The sequence below is a fragment of the Somniosus microcephalus genome, chromosome 1 (genome assembly GCF_052327205.1).
Source record: "Somniosus microcephalus isolate GS21.2 chromosome 1, FLI_Smic_1.0, whole genome shotgun sequence".
Lineage (NCBI taxonomy): Eukaryota > Metazoa > Chordata > Chondrichthyes > Squaliformes > Somniosidae > Somniosus > Somniosus microcephalus.
This window is the reverse complement of record NC_140987.1, coordinates 156715176-156739795: the sequence shown is the minus strand read 5'-3', so window position 1 is coordinate 156739795 and position 24620 is coordinate 156715176.

The window sequence follows — 24620 nt, the reverse complement described above, 5'->3', positions numbered from 1 at the left end:
CCTCCTTGTCCTCCCTCTGTGAGCAACTTGTCCTCTTCTTTGCTGCCTCTGCTCCATCTCCCTGTCATGCTGCAGAACAAGTGGGATGACAACTAGAGCACCCATGACTGGGAGCAAGTGATCTGACCAGCAACCCTTGAAGCCAACACCAAGGCCTTCTCCACTTGCAGCAACACCCCTTTTCACCTTACCAACTTTAAACAACTCTGGAAAGCTCCAAACACTTCCACATTGCCAGTAGAAATTAATCAGCAACTAACCTGAGAGTCGTTACTGATCCCTTTAAATATCGCTGGTGCGGGATTTTTGCTGTTGCTGAACACATGTTATCTCCAGCGTTGAGGATGAAAATGGCAGCTGATTGTTGTCACGATCTGCGCACTCAACGTACTTCCGGCGCACGCTCCTAACACCCACCTACCGCTCTCACCAAGATGGCATCCGGCGTGTCCTGCACCAGACGTGTGTGCACAGGGACGTCATTTTTGACACAAAACAGCATCCGTTGCGCCATCAAATCAAGCACTATGGAGCTGAATTTCTAGCCCTTTGTTTATTGGAATGCAGTTCAACGGCACTCGATTACAATTGCAGACAAATTATTCTTGCCTTGTATAAGTCATTGATGAGGCCCTATTTGGAATACTGTGTATAATTTTGGGTGTCGCATTCAATTAATGATGCTGCATTGGAGAGGGTTCAGAGGATTCATATTTAGCACTGCATACCCCTATGATTCAATATTAATTCATTTTAATGGAGGGAAAATGGTTGGGGGTGCACGCTTGAACTCCCAGTATGTGCTCCTGGCACATAAAAGCTCTGTCAAAGGCAAAAGTTTACTGCATAGAAGGGTGATTCAGAGAATTAAGCCCTAACTCTGCAGTAAGACAGCTATTTTTGGAGCAGCAATGAATGAGAGGGGATATTAACCAGGTCAAAATGCTGAGTGGCTTGGATAGTGTAATTGTAAGCAAGATGTTTACTTTGGTCTGTGAGCACAGAATACATTAACATTAGCTTATGGTGGATAAATTGACTTGTCTGGCTGTACTCTTTTATCATGGCCACTGATAAGTATATAACCATATGTTAATAGTCCTTTCCGCTTTTGATACCGGAAATTACATCAAAGATTGACCTGATCTTGTCTGTGGCAAGGTCAGATGAAATTCACATCTGTAACATTTGATTACCTGAGAAAAAACCTCTGGACCTATTTTTTAGCCAAGCAGCTACTTTTTCAAAAATAACAATGGAAATGCTGGAAATACTCAGCAGGCCAGGCAGCATCCGTGGAGAGAGAAACAGAGTTAACGTTTCAGGTCTGGGACCCTTCATCAGAACTGGAAAACACTGGAGATGTAACAGATATTAAGCAGGTGCAGAGACGGAGGTGGGGGGGTGGGTGGGGGGGTGGTTAGGAGGGGAGGAAGGAATTGAAAGAACATCCTGTACTTTTGTAAGAGGCAGGAAAGATAAAATGTTGCAAATGGGAATGGCAAAAATCATACTGCATGAAAAATGGGGGCAGGGATAATTAACTGAAATTGTTGAACTCAATGTTGAGTCCGGCAGGCTGCAAAGTGCCTAATCGAAAGATGAGGTGCTGTTCCTCAAGCTTACGTTGAGCTTCATTGGAACAATGTAATAGCCCGAGGACAGAGAGATCAGAGCGGGAGTGAAGCGGTGAATTAAAGTGACAGGCGACCAGAAGCTCAGGGTCACCCGTACGGACTGAACGGAGGTGTTCCGCAAAGCGGTCGCCCAATCTGCATTTGGTCTCCCCAATGTAGAGGAGACCGCATCGTGAGCAGCGAATACAGTATATTAAATTGCAAGAAGTACAAGTAAATCGCTGTTTCGCCTGGAAGGGGTGTTTGGGGCCCTGGACAGTGGGAAGGGAGGAGGTAAAAGGGCATGTGTTGTATCTCCTGCGCTTGCACGGGAAGGTGCCAGGTGAAGGAGAAGGGCTGTTGGGGGTGATTGAGGAGTGGACCAGGGTGTCGCGGAGGGAGTGGTCCCTTCGGAATGCTGAAAGGGGAGGTAAGGGGAAGATGTGTTTGGTGGTGGGATCACGTTGGAGGTGGCGGAAATGGCGGAGGATGATCCGTTGAATGTGGAGGCTGGTGGGGTGAAAGGTGAGGACAAGGCGAACCCTATCGTGGTTCTGGGAGGGAGGGGAAGGGGTGAGAGCAGAAGTGCGGGAAATAGAACGGACACGGTCAAGGGCCGTGTCAACCACGGTAGAGGGGAATCCTCAGTTGAGGAAAAAGGAAGCCATGTCAGAAGCACTGGTATGGAAGGTGGCATCGTCAGAACAGACGCGGCGGAGATGGAGAAACTGGGAGAATGGAATAGAGTCCTTACAGGAAGCGGGGTGGCAGGAAGTGTAGTCCAGGTAGCTGTGGGAGTCGGTGGGCTTGTAGTGGATGTTTGTCAAAAGCTGATCGCCAGAAATGGAGCCGGAGAAGTCAAGGAAGGGAAGGGAAGAGTCGGAGATGGACCATGTGAAGGTGAGGGAAGGGTGGAAATTGGAAGTAAAGTGAATGAACTTATCTAGTTCAGGGCGAGAGCAGGAAACGGCACAAATACAGTAATCGATGTACCGGAAAAAGAGGTGAGGGAGGGGACCTGAGTAGGACTGGAACAAAAACACCCCTTCCAGGTGAAACAGCGATTTACTTGTGCTTCTTGCAATTTAATATACTGTATTCGCTGCTCACGATGCGTCTCCTCTACATTGGGGAGACCAAACGCAGATTGGGTGACCGCTTTGCGGAACACCTCTGTTCAGTCCGTAAGGGTGACCCTGAGCTTCCAGTCGCCTGTCACTTTAATTCACCGCTTCACTCCCGCTCTGATCTCTCTGTCCTCGGGCTATTACATTGTTCCAATGAAGCTCAGCGTAAGCTCGAGGAACAGCACCTCATCTTTCGATTAGGCACTGTACAGCCTGTCGGACTCAGCTTTGATTTCAACAATTTCAGATAATTATCCCTGCCCCAATTTTTCATGCAGTTTGATTTTTGCCATTCCCATTTGCAATATTTTATCTTTCCTGCCTCTTACAAAAGTACAGGATGTTCTTTCAATTCCTTCCTCCCCTCCTAACCACCACACCCCCCGCCCCTCCCCGCCGTCTCTGCACCTGCTTACTATCTGTTACATCTCCAGCTTTTTCCAGTTCTGATGAAGGGTCCCAGACCTGAAACGTTAACTCTGTTTCTCTCTCCACGGATGCTGCCTGGCCTGCTGAGTATTTCCCAGCATTTTCTGTTGTTATTTCAGATTTCCAGCACCCGCAGTATTTTGCTATTATAATAGCTACATTTTCAAGTTGCTCCCTATTTTAGGAGGTGGAAGAGAAAATGTCGGAATTACTTCAGACTATAAACAGATAGAAAAGACAGAATCAATTTAATTAATTAGAAAAAGAATACAATTAAAATAAAGCATAGCAGAGAATATGGAAGAGAGATTAGAAAGAAAAAGGAGGGTGCTCATTAATTTACAATTTTTAAATATTTTAGTTGCATGAGATTAATATTATTAGTGACCATAATAAAGCTATTCCTGATATTTGTAATATTAGTGCTTTTGTTTCCCCACCTTTGCAGGGTGCTAATTAAAACATTCCAAAACCAGGGAGACAGGAACTTCCATGGACCACTCCTACAACCTAAGGGTTAACAGGTCTCAAGTGAGATGAGCTATTCAAAAGAATTTCTTCCCACAGAATAGTGGATACATAGAATAGAATTTCAGCAAAAGCAGTTAATGATAGAACTGCTTACAGATCTCTTTAGGACAGAATTGAAAGGTATAAAGATAAGCATAAACAAAGATGATCAAATACCTCAGTAAAATGCCTCTTCATCTTTCTGACCTCAGGTCTGATGATGGGTACACATCAGAAATGTCATATGCTGTTTTTTTTCTTTCTAGATACTTACTGACCTGCTGTACATTTGCAGCACTTTTTGTTTTTGCTGCAGAATCAGTACTATTGCGACCATGGAAATGCCACACCATGAAAAGCAATTGGTCAAAGATGAATAATATGTTTTATGGCCAGACATATACACTGGAGTTTCAGTGCATTTTCTGGAGGGGGGTGGAGCGATGTGGGAGGGGGTGGGGGCGTGGGGGGCAGTGAGGATGGATCTGGAGAATCTTTGTGCAATCATTTCTCAAGAGATCAAGTAAATTGGTTTCAGTTCATGTTAGGAGCTGTATGAGCTTTTCTTGTCTTATGCTTTCTTTGGTTTTAATCAGGAAACTAGCTGGGATATTTTTCAAGGAATGGTTGAATTTGAAATGCCACTGCACCAGAACAATATTTGTAGAAAGGATAAAGGGCAGATCCAGAAGAAAGGTCAAGATTGGGTTCCCTGGAAGACTGACTGTGAATTAACTGTGCTTTAGAAAACAACAATAGTGATGCTAAAGACTAAAATAAAGAGATATATTACAATCTGAAGCACAGAAAAGCTATATTAGAAGTAAATCAATATAACATTCATATTTTATAGCACCTTTCAGGTCAAAACATTTCAGAATTTATTATTTTTGATCAGCAAGGAATATTGTTCTGTAGGCAAAAATGAAATTAATTAATAATTGTACGCTGGGCAATTACAGTCACGTCAAATTAGATACTTTGAAATGTACCTCTCAGTTCCCAGTCTGTCATATTTTAAACTGGGCCTTCCACTGGGAAGCCCAGGTGCCTGCCTGAATCAGCCTGGAACCCTCATTAAGCTATGCAAACCAGGGTCTTATGATGTACAGAGGACACTGATGCAATTTAGAGGACCTACTGGGCGATTTCATGCAGTATGGACATGCCACACAGTGAAACCTGGCAGTCTAGAGGAAGAGGCCCAAAAAGTTAAATCTAAAACTATTTTTGTAGGACCAGAAGGACCAGGAATGCTCATTCGAGCTCCATAAGAATAAAGTCGGCCCCTGCTGCCCTGGGCTCTGCCCCTACTGCAATCAGCCACCACCCAGACTTATTCCTGCCAGCTGAGTCAGCCTCCTTGCATGGAGCGACATTTTATGAGGCCTGGTCTTCAAAATGGACCGGGGAGCGACATTTTATGAGGCCTGGTCTTCAAAATGGACCGGGCCTTCCACCGGAAGGATTGGGCGGCTGACCCATGCACTCTGCATTCTGCACGGGTACTCAATCACCCCATGCCATGGTGTCTTTTTTTTTACTTAATCAACTTGTTGGCTACTAAAAAAAAAGTAATCAACTACATTGAGCTTCAGGTTGCCAGCATTTGCAGTTCATTTACATTTTTATTTTCATTGAAATGCAGTGCTTTCCACTTTTGGAATTGGAGGCGCCAAACTTACCACGTTTTAATTTTAAACAGCAGGAAACAGAAATGCTAATTACTTCAGTTTTCCGCATGGTAAGTTTGTGGTAATGAACTTCATTAGCCTTACTGGCAAAAACCTCATCCATCAGAACTTTCCTGCAATAATGTATCTTTTGTGCCTATCAGGTGGTTTAACAACGAATTAACTAGTCAAATAATGGCTAAATATCTTAATCCAGCTCTGGAGAATAGGAAACAGTAAGATGATGAGCAGAACACAAATTTTGAAAGGCTGATTTCCAAATTTTGAAATCTGATTCCTAAATTCATGCCATTAGAACCAAAGTATTTGCTCTTATCTGTAAAATCAACCTCAATTTGCCACCATAGGCAGTCGTGCCTTCAGCTGTCTAGGCTCCAAGCTCTGGGATTCCCTTCCTAAACCTCTCCACCTCTCTTTCCTCCTGTAAGATGCTCCTTAATACCTACCTCTTTGACCAAGCTTTTGGTCACCTGTCCTAATGTCTCCTTCCTTGGCTCTGTCAGTTTTTATGTGATAACATTGCTATGAAGTGCCTTGGGATGTTTTGCTACATTAAAGGCATCATATAAATGCAGATTGTTGTCATAGTTGAGTTTTAAATCAAGTTTTAAAAATTGTGTGCAATATCTGCTTATGTAGTTGATATTGAAAATTATATTTTTAAATTAAATTCTTGGTTAGTTCTAGCCTTCTTAGTTCATTTCTCAGTAAATAACTATGCAGGCTGTGCTACAGGATAAAATTATATATTTGGACAATCAAAACTAATCAATGCCATTCAGTGCAATTTCTAAGATGCAGGACCAGTTTGATCATTCTTTTAGAATTCTTTGAAGAAATAATACAGAGGATAGAGAAGAGAAACCCAGCAGATTTGGCATATACAAACCTTTGAAAACCTTTAATAGAGTCCATAAGAAAGACTTATGACATGGATAATGAGACACAGGATTAAGGGGACAGAGAGATGGTTGGAGGGCAGAAATCAAAGGGTAAGGATAAAAAGAAGGTACTCAAAAGGGGAAGGAGTGGTGAGTGGTGTTCCACTGTTGGGGCTGCTTTTAAACAAAGGTGTAAAATTCAACTTCGATGAGGCTGCAAAACAAACGGTAGTGGGTTGGCCGCCCATTAAACACCCCACCCACTTTGCCTTTCCATTGAAATCAATTCATTTCTACCCCCAAATACTCTGGATTAAGGAATTGAGGAATATTGCCATCTGCTGATGACAGCAAATTGAAGGAGTATGGCAAATTCTGATGAGGATTGTGAAAACTAGATGCAGCTCAATGTAGAAAAAAGTCAACTAATTATTTTGCAACTAAAAATGGGGAAAGGAAATACCTTAAATTGCAAAATTTTAAATGGAATAGAGGAGCATAAGAACCTTTCTGTGCACAAGTTAATAAAGGCATCATTCTAAATTGATTTCAGGACATAAAAAAGATAAACAGAATCTTTGGTTTTGTATGTAGAGGCGAGTACAAAAGCAAAGAGATAATGTTGAACTTGTACAACACCTTAGTTATGTTACAGTTAGATGATTATGTACAATATTGGGCAATAATTATAGGAAGGCTATAAAAGCAGTGAAAAATGTGCAGCATAGATTGGGTAGGGTGGTACCAGAGATGAGAGTTATAGTTATGAAGAAAGACTTGAGGAGTTAGGGCTTTCTTAACTTGAGCTGTGAAGGTGGAACACCAATCACCACATATTTCCAGCCAGAAGACCTTCCTTTTACATCTACAGTTTGCTTTCTGCCCAGGTTTCTGTTTCTGTTTTTAAATTTTTTACAGAGGTCTTCAAGTTTATAAAGGGTTATGATGGGATAAATAGTGATAGATTATTTCCACGGGGGTGATTTTGCAAATGGGGAGCTTTTAGAGGCGGAATTCCCACTTGTCGGGTTTCAGTCCTGCCTCCAACAACTTCTGGCCAACTCACGCTATTTTCCCTTGATTGACCTTGTTAAGCCTGCCAAACGGGCCTAGCAGGCCAATTAAGGGAAAGCCAATTGCAGAGAACGTTAACGTATGACGTTTTATCTGTCAAAGATTTTTGACAGATGAATTGTTATTGTTTGACAGCTCTGTGAAGCTGTCAAACAGTGACATTCTCTGTAGTTTGATGAGGTTTTGAATTCAAGACCTCATCAAACATCTTTCTTTTGCAGAAATGAGATGGTTGTTGCATCTGAAAATGCAACGGCGATCTGTCATCTCCAACGCGGAGGTGTGAGACTCTTCGCATACACACCGACTGAAGCCTGCAGGAATAAACAAAGGTAAGTACACTTTTAATAACATTTTGCACTTACCTCAGATAATCATCTCTCCACCCTTGCACCCATTACTTATCTTCACAGCACACTTTTGCACCCCGCAGACCCCCGCAGACCCACTACTCACCTCGGTGACCTGGCGGTTTTCGGAGCCTTCGGGAAGCCCACACTTGTGAGGACAAAAAGGGGATAATCCTATTTTCTGCCTGTTAACTACCTGTTAACAGGCAGTTAATAGGCTTTAATCGCTTCCCGCCTCCAAGGAGATGTGACCTGGCGCAGGACGGCTAACCGCCTCCTGGAAAGATGGCCCCCAAATTCTGCCATTTTCCCAGCAGTCCCGCCTCCATACCCACCTCCCCAGGGCTGGCAAGATCGTGCCCCACTGTTTAGCAAGGCAGTAACAAGAGGGTACAAATTTAATATAATCATAAAAAGGAATTAAAGGGAAGGTTAGAATTTTTTTTTAACACAGATGATGTTTACAATATGGAATTCTCTGCAACAAACCTGCTTGAAAAAGAAGCATATTAAAGGTTATTGGAAGTGAGCAGGAGAATGGGATTAGACTAGATGGCTCATATAGAGTAAAGTACTTCAAAGACTTGATGAGCTGAATGGCATTTTTCTGTGCTTTAATACTCTCTACAATTCTTTCTACTTGTAATGATTTATTTGGACAAACAAACTATGATATTTTCCATTTCCTCTGAGGGAGAATGAAATGTACAGTTAAGCACTGCATCAGGACCTTGAAACAATTTACTGCTCATTGGGACTGTTAAAAAGTTTACTGTGTGTCCATAAGAAAAGTATTGCTCCTTGCAGAGCAGTAAACTGTTTAAAACCCCTAATGGTAGTTTGCGGAGTGAGTGTTTGATGTCTGAGCTTGTGCTCCCAGACAGCCCTCTGCCACTAAGGCTGATACTGAAACAGTAATGTGCAAGTTGCAATGAATTCCAAGATGACCAGATACTCCAGCAAGGATGCTCATTATTGATTGCATTCCAGTTCAATGTGGGCGCTAATTCCTACCTGGTCATTTTAATTCTCCACAGCAGAAGGCTGCCATAGCTTTTTCTGAAAGCTCATCAATAGGAAATTAACAGTAGATTTCCTGTTACAAATGTAATTTCCCATTTTTGGGCAGGAAATGAAATACTGCAGAAAAGTGGAACTTTTAACTTAATTCCCCCCAGTTTTCGGCCATTTTCAAGGCCTATCTCCTACAGAAGTTGACAGAAGAAAGACCCTTTAATGACTAACTAAATCATAGTGATTGGTTTAATTGGTGGATCAAGACTGTTGCCAGTTTTTGTACTTTCTTCTCCATTCTGCTTGATCTTGATCTTTCATCTTCTTTGCACCTGGTTTCCAAATTCTTGTCCCTCTGTTTCTCTACACGCCTCTCTCTTTCCTCTCATTCGATGAATAAGTATCTCTGTAGATCAGACTATAAAGTATCGAATGAAAATTTCCACTGATCTACCAATCTGAAGCCTGGGAGCAGAACAGAGAGCGGAGGGAAGGGACAAATGGAAGAAATAAAGAGTTAGGAAGCCAACAATCATTATAAAGAGCGTGGGTGAGAGATAGGGCCACTGTTGTGTATGTGCCTTTAAGTCAGAACTACTTTTACAGCTCCTGTATACTGTAGTACCGGCAGTGACCACACCGGTATATAAGCTTTGCGCATGCCTCTGTACCCCCAGTCTAGAGATTACCCTCCTCCAGTAAAGACCTGTTGTTTGTTAATGTACAGCATCCATGTGATTATTTATCCACTGAACCACGGGTCTAACAGTGGCGACGAGTGTCAATTCGAATCTATCTGCAACATAAAAGAAAAAAAAAAATAGTTGAGGCCAGGAACACGGGCGTCGACCACGAGCAACCGCCCATCAGTCAGGCAGAGATCCAACTTCACAGGGGAGGCTGTGGAGAGCCGGGCTTGGTTCCCCAGCCACAACGAGCAGTAAGAGACCGAGGACAGGTCCAGCGCAGACCCTTCCCGAGCAGCGGCGGCTGGAGCTGACCGACGGCGGAGAGAGAACCGAGCAGCGTTGACGGGGTAAGACAGAGGGTGAAGAGCGCAGGGCGCAGCCGGGGGTTGAACACCGAGCGGCGTCGAGGAAAATAAAACAAACCGGAGAGAGAGAGGGTAAGAAACAGCCGGGTTCTAGACTGAACGGCGTCGAAAAATATCAAAAGAAGAACTCGCAGAGCACAGCCAGGGATCACGGGCTGAACAGGGTCCGCGGGGTGAAGAAAGGGGAGATGCCATTGAGCCGCGGACAAGAAGGAAGAGCGTGGGAGGCGCCATTGAGCTGCGGAGAAGCAGGGAGAGCGCGGGAGACGCCATTTTGAGAAGCTGTAGCGGAGAAGAAGGGCGAGCGCGGGAAGGAAGGAAAGCGCGGGAGATGCCATTTTGTGCCAGCGGAGAAGAAGGGGAAGCATGGGAGGTGCCAATGGTGATAGTTAACGCACACCCAAGGATGCCGAAGAGTGGCAGTATCTCTATGTTCGATAATGAAGTCGAAGATTGGGCGACATATTTGGAACATATTGAGGTGTACTGCAGGGCGAATGAAGCGCCAGATGCAAATAAAGCACTGGTTCTGTTAAATTCCATGGGTGCAAAAACTTATGGGTTACTGCGAAATCTAATAACCCCAGAGAAGCCGGTAAACAAGAATTTTGACAGCATAGTAGAAATCCTACAGGACCACTTAAACCCCACACCGCTGCTGATAGCAGAACGATTTAAGTTCCATTAAAGGAACCAACACAAAGATGAAAGCAATGCTGAGTACCTAACGGAACTGCGCAAGCTATCGAAACACTGCCAGTTTGGAGCGGGACTAGCAGACACGTTAAGGGACAAGTTTGTGTGTGGGCTACAAAGTGAAGGAACCCAGAAACGGCTTCTCGCAGAAAAGGACCTTACGCTGGACAAAGCTTTCAGTATGGCAGTATCACACGAAGCAGCCGCAAGGGGCGCTGCAGAGATACAATGGAGACCGCAAGAATATGGCACCAATGAAATGTCCTATGGAACAGGGAAGTGCTATCGCTGCGGCAGAACAACACATGACCAGAAAGATTGTTGGTTCAAGGACCAAGTGTGCAGACAGTGTGGGAAAGCAGGACACATAGCAAGAGTCTGCAGGTCTGGGAAGAAAACCAACAGTAAGAAATCTCCACAGGAGAAGTACAAAAAGGTACACCTGGTGATGGACAGTGGTTCAGATGAACAGAAAAGTGACACAGACTCTGGAAGCAAGGAGCTGGGTTGTCTGAAACTACATAATGTAACCGAAATGGAGGATCACCAGACTATCTGGGTTACACTCAAGATAGACGGAGTCCAAGTGGAAATGGAATTGGACAGAGGGTCAGCTCTAACAGTCATAAATCAAAGAGACTACAAATGGCTATTTTCACACATACCCTTGAAAGCTACAGAGATTGTCTTCACAGAAATCACAGAAACCCCACAATGCAGATAGAGGCCATTTCAGCCCATCGAGCCTGCACCGACACATATCCCACCCGATCCCCGTAACCCCTACACCAACACATATCCCACCCTATCCCCGTAACCCCACATATTTAATCCCCCTAACATTAAGGGTCAATTTATCATAGCCAATCAACCTAACCCGCACATCTTTGGACTGTGGGAGGAAACCGGAGCACCCGGAGGAAACCCACGCAAACACGGGGAGAATGTGCAAACTCCACACAGACAGTCACCCGAGGCCGGATTCGAACCCGGGTCCCTGGCGCTGTGAGGCAACAGTGCTAACCACTATGCCACCGTGCTGCCCTGAAGACGTATACGGGGCAAAAAGTCTACCCCAAAGGAAAAATAAGGGTGAAAGTGACATATAAAGGCCAGGAAATACCTAAAATGGATATATATGTACAGGTAGACTAACCTTTATCCGAAAACCTCGGGACCAGCCGTGTTTCGGTTTTCGGAGAATTTCGGATTTCGGAAGGTGGGTTGGCGGGGGTCCGCGGGGGGGTCGGCGGGGGTCCGCGGGGGGGTCGGCGGGGGTCGGGGCCGGCGGGGGTCCGCGGGGGGGTCGGCGGGGGTCGGGGCCGGCGGGGGTCCGCGGGGGGGGTCGGCGGGGGTCGGGGCCGGCGGGGTCCGCGGGGGGGTCGGCGGGGTTCGGGGCCAGCGGGGTCCGCGGGGGGGTCGGCGGGGGTCGGGGTCGGCGGGGGTGTCGGCGGGGGTCCGCGGGGGGGGGGTCTGCGGGGGGTCGTGCGCACGATTTACGCTGACGCTCAGTGTAAGTCGGTGGGGGTCGGCGGGGGGGTCGGCGGGGGAGTCGGCGGGGGTCGGGGCCGGCAGGGGGGTCGGCGGGGGGTCGGCGGGGGGTCGTGCGCACGACTTGCGCTGACGCTCAGCGTAAGTCGGCGGGGGTCGGGGTCGGCGGGAGTCCGCGGGGGGGTCGGCGGGGGTCGGGGCCGGCGGGGGGGTTGGCGGGGGTCCGCGGGGGGGTCCGCGGGGGGTCGTGTGCACAACTTACGCTGACGCTCAGCGTAAGTCGGCGGGGGTCGGGGTCGGCGGGCGTCCGCGGGGGTGTCGGCGGGGGTCGAGGCCGGCGGGGGTCCGCGGGGGGGTCCGCGGGGGGGGGTCGGCGGGGGTCGGGGTCGGCGGGGGTGTCGGCGGGGGTCCGCGGGGGGTTCCGCGGGGGGTCGTGCGCACGACTTACGCTGAACGAAAAAACCTTCGGTTTTTAGAGGTTTTCGGTTTCGGAAGTTCGGATAAACGGTAGTCTACCTGTATTGCCAAATGGAGGACCACCACTGCTAGGACGTGAATGGATCCAGAAGATACAATTAGATTGGCATTCCATACAGGCACTGAAGTTTGAGGCCAAAAAGGATGACGACGTCACACCTGGACAACTGTCAAAAATGCTAACTGACGCAAAAGAAGTGTTCCAGGAGGGACTAGGAACACTAAAAGGAATAACAGCAATGATTAAAATAGAGGAAAATGCAAGCCCAAAGTTTCTGAAGGCCAGACCAGTGCCTTATGCGATCAGACCAGCTGTTGAAGCAGAGCTGGAAGGGTTGGAACGTTCAGGAGTACTGTCCAAAGTGGACTGGAGCGAGTGGGCTACACCCATCATTCCTGTAATGAAGAGGTCGTTGAGTAATACGCCTGGGGAACCAAAGAAGGTCTGCATCTGTGGGAATTTTAAGGTGACAGTGAACCCAGTCCTTCACAATATCTGCTTCCACGAATTGAGGATATTTTTGCCTCGCCATCTGGAGGTAAACGCTTCACCAAAATTGATCTAGTCCAGGCGTACTTGCAAATGGAGGTAGAAGAAGTTTCGAAACATTACCTTACGATCAACACTCATAAATGTCTCTATCAATACAACCGGCTGGTGTTTGGAGTAGCCTCGGCTCCGGCTAGCTGGCAAAGGGCGATGGATCAGGTCCTGCAAGGGATTCCAGGGACCCAGTGTTATTTGGACGACACCTTGGTCACGGGTGAAAATGACAGTGATCACCTTGCGAACTTGGAGAAGGTGCTCACCAGATTAAAGGAGTATGGGCTACGAGCTAATCGCCACAAGTGCGAGTTTTTCCAGAAACAGATCTCGTATTGTGGCAATGCCATCGATGAAGAGGGGTTACATAAGTCCCCTGACAAGATTAAGGCAGTAGTCAAGGCTCCAGCACCGGAAAATGTGTCACAACTGTGGTCGTTCCTCGGGCTGGTAAACTATTACCACAAGTTCTTACCAAATTTGTCTACGGTATTACACCCGCTGAACACCCTACTGCAAACAGGGGTACCATGGAAGTGGGATGACGAATGTAGACGAGCTTTCCAGAAGTGTAAAGAATTGATCACATCAAAAGAGGTGTTGGCCCATTTCAACCCAGCACTACCAATTCTTTTGGCATGTGATGCATCACCCTACGGGATTGGAGCGGTGCTGTCGCACAAATTCCCAGACGGGTTGGAGAGGCCAGTAGCCTTTGCGTCTCGGTCACTAACCTCAGCCGAGTGCAACTACGCCCAGATTGACAAGGAGGCCCTCAGCCTAGTATGGGGAGTAAAAAAATTCAACCACTTTCTGCATGGGCAGAAGTTCACCTTGCTCACTGACCACCAACCACTTGTCTCCATCTTTAATCCTAAGAAGGGCGTTCCAGTAATGACTGCACAGCGGTTACAAAGATGATCCCTGTTTCTAGGGGCGAATCAATATGAAATAGAATATAAAGGCACGAAACAGCATGGGAACGCTGATGGGCAATCGCGCCTGCCACTGCCTACTGTGGAGGAAGCACCAGCAGTGGACCCTATCGAGATATTTTATTCGTCGATAATTGAATGATTGCCAGTAACAAACGCGGATATAGAGAAGGAGACCCGCAATGATCCGACGCTGTCACGGGTATATGAATTGACGGTGAGGGGATGGCAACACATGGCGACTCACTGTTGCCAGCATTCTCATCCAGAAGAGAACAGCTGTCAGTATGCCAGGGGACAGTGATGTGTGGATCCAGAGTGGTGATTCCACCCAAGTTAAGGGAGAGAGTGCTAAATGAGCTACATGAAGGTCATCTGGGGGGAGTGAAAATGAAAAGCCTTGCTAGGGCTTATGTGTGGTGGCCGGGAATCGATCAACAAATCGAAGACCTAACTAAGAGCTGCTTAGGATGCCAGAAGGTCCAAAATGCACCACCACATGCCCCTCTACACCCATGGGAGTGGCCCTCCTCCCCATGGCAACGGGTGCATATTGATTTTGCTGGTCCATTCATGGACTCAATGTTCTTAATAGCAGTGGATGCTCATTCAAAGTGGCCTGAGGTGATAAAAATGTCTTCAACCACTACAGAGAAAATGATTGCAGTCCTACGGACCATATTTGCCAGAAACGGTTTGCCAGAGCAGATTTGCTCTGATAATGGACCACAGTTTGTGTCCGACGAGTTCCAAAAGTTCATGAAAAGGAATGGTGTAAGGCGTTACACATCCGCCCCGTATCATCCAGCCACAAATGGATTGGCTGAGAGGTTCGTACAAACCTTTAAGAAGGCGATAAAGGCCATGTGCGATGATGAAATTCCACTACAGCATAAGATGGACAATTTCTTATTAGCCTACCGAAACGCAACACATGCAGTTACCAACCAGACCCCGGCCATAATGTTCTTTAACCGAAGGTTGAGATCTCGTCTGGACTTGCTCAGACCAAATGTGCGAAGAAATGTTGAGGACAAACAATTCCAGCACATCAATGAGAAGCCGACAAGGAGCTTCAATGTAGGGCAACCAGTCTTGGCCCGGGACTATCGAACAGAGAAGTGGCAACCTGGAACGATATGTACAAGGCAGGGGCCCTTAATGTACACAGTGGATGTCGGGGAGAATATTGTGAGACGCCACGTCGATCAGGTCTTAGCGTCACAGGAACGCGTCAACCCCATGTCTCGAGTACCTGGGGATGAACCCAACATACCGGTAGCATCTACTTCAGACCCAGTAGCAGTGGAACCCGATGAACTACCCGATGAAAAGGGGTCAGAATCGCCTCTGCACCAAGAACAAGAACCTCTGGAAAGGCGCTATCCCGAAAGGGTCAGGAAGCCGCCCCAAAGACTGAGGCCTAGAAATTCAGTGCCCTTAGCGCCGATTTTGCGGCGCTAGAGGGCCTAGCGCTGCAATTGGCGCCGGCGCCGAAATTGCCTGGGGCCCTTCCGCCGCGGTAGACCGGTAGCGCTGCGCCGGCACCGATGACATCATCGGTGTGCGCAGCGTCCCGGTTGCCATGCCGACGGGCCCCAGCGCCGAAATTCAGTTGCGGCCGCCTCGCCCGTGGCAGCCGCAACTAAGACTCTGGCAACAGAGTCTTACATGACTTTGCGCCGGCGCATTAAAGGCCCCGCGGCGGCCGGCCACTTTCCCGCCGGCCGCCTGGCCGCAGCTCCCTCCCCGGACTTCCCCCCCCGCCCCCCCGGAACAGAAGCAAGCCCGGCACTTGTCCGAGGTGCCGGGCTCATTTTTAAAAAGATTTTCGTGGGCCGCGGCCGGGTGCAGGCAGCTCCTCCTTAAGGGAAGGAGGAGGCCTGCACTTCCCGAACCTGCCGCACCGCAGCGGGCGCCGCAGCGCCGGATTAGCGCCGATATTCAGCGCGTAGCGCCAGTTTTCAGGCGCAAACAGCTCTCAGCAGCGCCGGCAGTCGTTTGGGCGCAGAACTATTGAATTTTTGGCCCGCCCAGCGCGACTTAGCTCCGGCACTAACTTCCGGCGCTAAAGCCGTCGCTGCGCCAAAACCCAATTTCTAGGCCAGAATCTATAAATGGACTTTTGTTATTTAATGTACATGTAAAAATGTTAATTGTTATTTGAATATTCGGGGGTATTATTAATCTAAATGGGGAGGAATTGTAGTGTATGTGCCTTTAAGTCACAACTGCTTTTACAGCTCCTGTATACTGTAGTACCGGCAGTGACCACACCGGTATATAAGCTTTGCGCATGCCTCTGTACCCCCAGTCTAGAGATTACCCTCCTCCAGTAAAGACCTGTTATTTGTTAATGTACAGCATCCATGTGATTATTTATCCATTGAACCATGGATCTAACAGCCACAACATCCACAAAGTTCTGATCTGTAATCCCTGTGAGCAGACTCCCTGTTGGGAGTGTGGGATTATAGAATTGCCTCTTTCATTTTCCAGCATTACATACCAACAGTTTTAAATGGATTGTACATATACCTTTTAATTGATGTCTTGATAAATCAATTAAGTCCTTCAAAATTACCAACTAGCATATAGGAAACCTGAACGCACGTACATTCTTGGAAAAATCACAGTAAACCTTTCAGCTTGCAGTAGCAGGAGGGCCTAATGATGAGCAACACAGGAGGAGGAACATTACTCTATCAGAATGCCAGAAACTGTCTGTAATTGAAAGGAAAATGTATGAGACTCTATAGCCTGGATTTTCCACTCTCAACTGCCTGCTACAGCCATTTTCAGCAAACGGCAAAGGGCAGAATATGGGAAGAAGTCTCAGAGTAGTTTCACACCTGCCTCAGTTTCGAACCTAATTTCTGCCATTTCCTATATATAAGAAAGAAAAAAAACACTTGCATTTCTATTGCGCCTTTCATGACCTCAGGACATCTCATAGAGTCATAGAGTCATAGAGTCATAGAGTAATACAGCACAGATAGAGGCCCTTCGGCCCATCGTGTCCATGCCGGCCATCAAGCCCTGTCTAATCTAATCCCATATTCCAGCATTTGGCCCGTAGCCTTGTATGCTATGGCATTTCAAATGCTCATCCAAATGCTTCTTAAATGTTGTGAGGGTTTCTGCCTCCACAACCCTTTCAGGCAGTGAGTTCCAGACTCCAACCACCCTCTGGGTGAAAAAGTTCTTTCTCAAATCCCCTCTAAACCTCCCTCCCTTTACCTTGAATCTATGCCCCCTAGTTATTGACCCCTCTACTAAGGGGAAAAGCTCCTCAGCATCCATCCTATCTATGCCCCTCACAATTTTGTACACCTCAATCATGTCCCCCCTCAGCCTCCTCTGCTCCAAGGAAAACAAACCCAATCTGCCCAGTCTCTCTTCATAGCTGAAGCGCTCCAGCCCTGGTAACATCCTGGTGAACCTCCTCTGCACCCTCTCTAACGCGATCACATCTTTCCTGTAGTGTGGCGACCAGAACTGCACACAGTATTCCAGCTGTGGCCTAACCAGTGTTTTATACAGCTCCATCATAACCTCCTTGCTCTTATATTCTATGCCTCGGCTAATGAAGGCAAGTATCCCATATGCCTTTTTTACCACCTTATCCACCTGTTCCGCCGCCTTCAGGGATCTGTGTACCTGCACACCCAGATCCCTCTGACCCTCCGTCTTGCCTAGGGTCTTACCATTCATTGTGTATTCCCTTGCCTTGTTAGACCCCCCAAAGTGCATCACCTCGCACTTTTCCGGGTTAAATTCCATTTGCCACTGTTCCGCCCATCTGACCAACCCATCTATATCGTTCTGCAGACTGAGGCTACCCTCCTCGCTATTTACCACCCTACCAATTTTAGTATCATCCGCGAATTTACTGATCATACCCTTTACATTCATATCCAAGTCATTAATGTAGACCACAAACAGCAAGGGACCCAGCACCGATCCCTGTGGTACCCCACTGGCCACAGGTTTCCAGTCACAAAAACAACCTTCGACCATCACCCTCTGCCTTCTGCCACTAAGCCAGTTTTGTATCCAATGTGCCAAGGCACCCTGGATTCCATGGGCTCTTACCTTCTTGACCAGTCTCCTGTGCGGGACTTTATCGAAGGCCTTACTGAAATCCATGTATACCACATCCACTGCGTTACCCTCATCCACACACCTAGTCACCCCCTCAAAAAATTCAATCAAATTAGTCAGACATGATCTTCCCTTGACAAAGCCATGTTGACTATCCCTGATTAATCCTTGCCTCTCCAAGTGGAGACAAATTTTGTCCCTCAGGATTTTTTCCAGTAATTTTCCTACCACTGATGTTAGGCTCACTGGCCTGTAGTTCCCCGGTTTTTCCCTACTACCCTTCTTGAATAATGGTACTACATTAGCGGTTCTCCAGTCCTCTGGCACATCCCCTGTGGCCAGAGAGGTCCTGAATATATGTGTTAGAGCCCCCGCAATCTCCTCCTTTGCCTCACACAGCAGCCTGGGGTACATTTCATCGGGGCCTGGGGATTTATCCATTTTTAGGCCAGCTAAAACCGCCAATACCTCCTCCCTCTCGATGTTAATATGTTCGAGCATATCACAGTCCCCCCGCCCTATTTCTATGTCTACATCGTCCTTCTCCATAGTGAAAACAGATGCAAAAAATTCATTTAGAACCCCTCCTACATCTTCCGGCTCCACACACAGATTGCCACTTTTGTCCCTAATGGGCCCTATTTTTTCCCTAGTTATCCTTTTACCCTTAATATACTTATAAAACATCTTCGGATTTTCCTTTATTTTGCTCGCCAGTGTTATTTCATGGCCCCTCCTTGATCTCCTAATTTCTTTTTTAAGTATCCCCCTGCACTTTTTGTACTCCTCTAGGGCTTCCTCCGTCTTTAGCCTTTTGTATCTACCAAAAGCCCTCCTTTTTTTCCTAATCCATTCCCGTATATCCCCTGACATCCACGGTTCCCTGTGGTTTTTGGAACCACTCTTGACCTTTATGGGAACATGTTGCCATTGTATGATCTCAATCTCCCTTCTGAAAGCCTCCCATTGCTCCGATGCGGATTTTCCTACAAGTAGCTGATCCCAGTCCATTTTGGCCAGATCCTGCCTTATCCTATTAAAATCGGCCTTCCCCCAATTTAGAACCTTTATTTCCGGCCCATCCCTGTCCTTTTCCATGACCACCTTAAATCTTACCATATTATGGTCACTATCACCAAAGTGCTCACCTACTAGCACTTTTTCCACTTGGCCGGCCACATTCCCTAGAATTAGGTCCAGTATCGCCCCCTCTCTTGTAGGACTTTCTACATGCTGGCTCAAAAAGCTCTCCTGGATGCACTTTAAGAATTCTACACCCTCTGAGCCTTTCACACTTTGACTATCCCAGTTAATATTGGGGAAGTTGAAATCCCCCATTATTATTACCCTATTATTTGCACATTTCTCTGAGATTTGCCTACATATCTGTTCCTCTATCTCCCCCTGACTGTTTGGAGGCCTATAGTACACTCCCAGCAAAGTGCTTGCCCCCTTTTTGTTTTTAAGCTCCACCCATATGGCCTCATTAGAGGACCCAGCTAATATATCATCCCTCCTTACTGCAGTAATTGACTCCTTAATTAATATTGCGACACCCCCTCCTCTTATACCTCCCCCTCTGTCTCGCCTGAAGATTCTGTACCCCGGAATATTGAGCTGCCAGTCTTGCCCCTCCCTCAACCATGTCTCAGTGATAGCAACAATATCATACTCCCATGTGTTTATCAACACCTTCAGTTCATCCACCTTATTTGCAAGGCTCCTTGCATTAAAATAGATGCCATCCAGCCTTGCCCTTATATATTTGCCCTGCCTACCAAGCTGACTTGTTTTTTCCTCCATAATTGGCAGCACATCCCCCCCTACTTCAGCTCCCCCCTGTATCCCATCCCCCTGCCAAGTTAGTTTAAACCCCCCCCGACAGTGCTAGCAAACCTCCCCGCAAGGATATTTGTCCCGCTCTGGTTCAGGTGCAACCCGTCCGACTTGTACAAGTCCCACCTTTCCCAGAAGCAAAAGGTCTTTACAGCCAACAAAGAACTTTGGAAGTGTAGTCACTGTTGTAATGTAGGAAACGCGGCAGCCAATTGTGCACAGCAAGCTCCCACAAAGAGCAATGTGATAATGACCAGATAATCTGTGTATTTCAGTGATGTTGTTTGAGGGATAAATATTGGCCTGGTCACCAGGAAGAACTCTTTTGCTTTTCTTCAAAATAGTGCCATGCAATCTTTTATGTACACCTGAGAGCACAGACAGGGCCTAGGTTTAACATCTCATCCAAAAGAAGGCAGCCCTCCCTCAGTACTGCACTGAAGTGTCAACTTAGGTTTTGTGCCCATAGTTTCTGGAGTGGGACTGTGAACCCACACCCTTCTGACTCACAGGTGAGAGTGCTACCCATTGAGCCACGGTTGACACCTCATGTAAACAGCTTAATACTTGTTTTAGGTGGTCGGCAGAGATGCCTGAAAAATGGCCCCATCCAATATCGGGTCAGATGTCTTTGAGATGTCCTTTGCGGGGGGCTGGACATTGGTCCCTGCAGTTCCCCTTGTAGCGCCTGTTAAAACAGGTGCAACAAGGTTCAATTTCTATGCCTCAATCTTTCTCTCTTTCACTCTTACTCTGCTATACGACTGTATTACCCTAGGATGTCAATAATTTAACCAAATCTCTGCTAACTTAGAAATACATATTTTCTGGAGCCAATACCACTAAAACATGATTCAATTTTGACAGTAGCTCTTGTCATGTGAACAAATTTGACAACGCAATTGCACTGCAAGGATGGATGGATTAATTAAAATTCTGTTACAGTTGCAACTGTCAATACAAAAAAAATTGTACAACTGAAAATGGTTTCGGGTTTACATCAAAATCACTGTCGTGGTGCTTACAGCATCTGATGGACTTTCATGAGAGAACATTAAAAATGATCAAAAATATTCTAATTCAAAATTATTTTTTTGTTGTTCTGATGTTTCATTGTAGAATGGCACAATGAAAGAGGATCCCTGGAAGCTGAACTTAATGAAAATGTAGTCATCAACATTACAGCACCTGCAATGCCCAGAAAGTGATCATGTTATACAATAGAAAGTTAACAGCATAAGAATTGTTATGCAAGTCTCAGTGTACAATTCAATTATTTTGCCCTTATAAACACATTACTCTATTCTTATTAATGTTCTTATTGTATTACATTATTAATTGGAATTCTTTATCATTGCAGAATCCTGGGAGTCCCTATACTTTACAAATGGTTTTGCTTTGTAAGATTTCAAACTGTCCTCAATTCTTTTTTATTTTGAAATTGAATATTTTATTTCATCTGTTGCTTAGTTAAGCATTTTAGTAATCAGTTCAATTGTTAAAAATAATTGATGCATACCCCTACACAATTTGTTCATGTAGCTATCCTCTCCTTCAATTAAAATTTTAACAATTCTCCTTGAATATCTGTCACCGAACATGACATTTTAATGTCTCTGAAAGAGAAATGACTCGTGTCTGAACATTTCAGAGTTCCATGTGGGTGTTATCATTCTAGAAAGCCTGGCAAATGAAATATCTTTCTATCAGTTAAACACTTAGTTCAGGAGACTGAAAGATTCATGTCAGAAGATTTTTAGGATTTAATAAATGGATGATTAAAATCCATTGATTGCAGGGTTTAGTAATTTAGAAATACTTAAAAGAAAGCTTCGATACTTGCTATAGGCTCCAGGTCCCTTGTAGATATTTTCTTTATCTCTATCTCTCATAAGGTTATGGATGAAATTACTATAAAGATGGTATGACTCCAGCTATTGAGAATTCAGAATAGTTTCCCAACACTAAGCAGGGAAGTCTTCTTCTGATAGCACCACCTGCAGTGCATATTAATTGCTATTTTTCAATTTGCTTCTTTGGGAATTTAAACCAGGTGTTACATTGAGATAAATCAAGAATGCAAGGGGAAATTTTCCTGGGCCTGTGCCAAGCTGCACCACATTACCTGCATACGGCGAGTACTGGAAAGTTAGGCGAGTCAGAGTGCACACCTGTAAAGGAACCTGCCTGTTTTCCCTCCATTTACTGTAATAGAAGGAACATCAGGTGGGCCCCTTTACAGGCGTATGCTCCAACCTGCCAGATTTTCTGACATTTCATGCAACCAAGCAATCTAGTGACCTGGGCACAGACCCAGGAAAATCTCCCCTTTGTAGTTTATTCATGCTTTATCTGAGGAGGACCTTCAAATAATTCTCATGCTCCTGGACAAGATACAAGAAAAAGCTTGCTGTCTGATAGGCAAGGGTCTCTGTCACAACAATCTGGATTTTGTCAATGGGGAGCTTTTGGAGGCGGGACTCCCACTTGTCAGGTTTTAGTCCCGCCTCCATCGACTTGTGGCCAACCCACGCTATTTTCCCTTGATGGACCTTGTTAAGCCTGCCCAGTGGGCTTAGCAAGCCAATTAAGGGAAAGCCGGTTGCAGGTGACATCAGCGAGTGATGTTTCATCTGCACGGTGGCATAGTGGTTAGCACTGTTGCCTCACAGCGCCAGGGACCCGGGTTCGAATCCGGCCTCAGGTGATTGTCTGTGTGGAGTTTGCACATTCTCCCCGTGTTTGCGTGGGTTTCCTCCGGGTGCTCCGGTTTCCTCCCACAGTCCAAAGATGTGCGGGTTAGGTTGATTGGCTATGATAAATTGACCCTTAGTGTTAGGGGGATTAAATACGTGGGGTTATGGGGATAGGGTGGGATATGTGTTGGTGTCTGGGTTACGGGGATCGGGTGGGATATGTGTCGGTGCAGGCTCGATGGGCCGAAATGGCCTCTATCTGCACTGTGGGGTTTCTGTGATTTCTGTGAAGAGCTTTTGACAGATGAAATGTCAGCGTTTGAGAGCTTTGTGAAGCTGTCAAACACTGACAATCTGTCCTCTAAGTTCAGTCCTGTCACTCAGGCTGAGTTAGAGAGCTCTCCTGAGCAAAAAGCAGAAGGCTGCTGCTTTTGACAGTTCAGCGGCCATTCTGCTTTCTGTGCCGGTGAGCTGAGGGACTCCCAAGACTTGAAGGGAGGAAGCCTGCAGGAAGAAGTAAAGGTAAGTAAATCTTATTAAAACACTTTACACACACCTCACACACTTACCTCTGCACACATGCACCCATCACTCACCTGAACACTGGACATCTCAGCCCCTCTGATCCCCGCAGACCGATGGCCAGCCTTGTGACCCTGGTGAGGTTCGGAGCTGTCGGGAAGCCCACACTTCAGGGCTCAAAATGGGGATTAACCAAAAAACTGCCTGTTAACTACCTGTTAACAGGCAATTAATTGGCACTAATCACCTTCCCGCCTCGAGGAGATGGGACCCGGTTCGGGTCAGGTACCCACCTCCTGGGACGATGGCACAGAGGCGGGTTGGGGGCAGGATGGGTACCCGCCCCCAGATGCTGCCATTTTCCCAGCAGTCCCGCCTCCAAACCCGCCTCTCCAGGGCTGGCAAAATCGCCCCCAACCTTTCTTCATCCTAGTTAATTTATATTACCATGGTCAATATTTATCGGAACTTTCCTCTCTTCCTTCTAAGTGCTGAGTACACCATCCGAAACATCCTTCATCCTTCCACATCATCAGAAAATCATCACCAGCACTGTACTCTGCACTACCTGACGTCCATCCCTACATTTGCTGCTATCTTATTTTGATTCAGCAGAAATAAATTCTTTGGACAAAGATGAAATAAAGCCCAACCAATTTAAACTCAAAAGTGATCACTGCAAGTTTACACTATACTTTTTACCCTGGATAACTCCAGGGACTTGAGCACAAAAATCTAGGCTGACATTCCAGTGCAGTTCTGAGGGAGTTTTGCACTGTCAGGAGTGCCGTCTTTTGGATGAGACGTCTGCCCCGTCTGCCCTCTCAGGTGGACGCAAAAGTTCCCATGACATTATTTCAAAGAACAGCAGAGGAGTTATACCCGGTGTCCTGGCCAATATTGTAAGGTTCGAAAATTTCTGCACAACCCCAGAACAGAAGGAAAGTCATTTTTAAAATGGGTTTTGGAACATCACAGAAGAAATCAGTAAAAGGGATAAAAGGTGTGGTTGGGCCTAACAGAAGAATTTCAAAGAGTTAAATTACACAGTTTTCACAAGAGTAAGAAAGAAGAGATTTTGGACTGTTTTAAGGAATATTGGGCCAAAGGGATTTAAAATAAAAATCCCAGGAAGATTTGGCTGGTTTAAAAAGACATGTTCAGGCTTGCAAAAGACTGGGACAAAAGGGGAGGCGGGGTGGGCCCCCGAGGTTTGGATATTGAACTGTCTAGGAATGTCGACGGCCGCCCCAGTTTTACATAAGGACAATGAAGCCTGGTTTCCCGCTAAGAATTCGCAGAGCCAGGTATTGAATAAACAGGACATGTCCCCAGGAAATACAAAGGAAGGAACATTAGCCCCACAGGTTACAACAAATAAACCACAGTCAAAACCAATTAAAGAGATTGACAAACGTTATGCATTTTTAAACTGGTTTCAAGGCAATCCCGAAACCAGTTAAAGGCCGATTAAGTTTAGATGAGCCATCCCCTAAACTCGTTAAGTTTGGATGGGCCATCCCCGAAGCTCGTTAAAGTTTTAAAACACACTAAAATTAATGAGCCCACC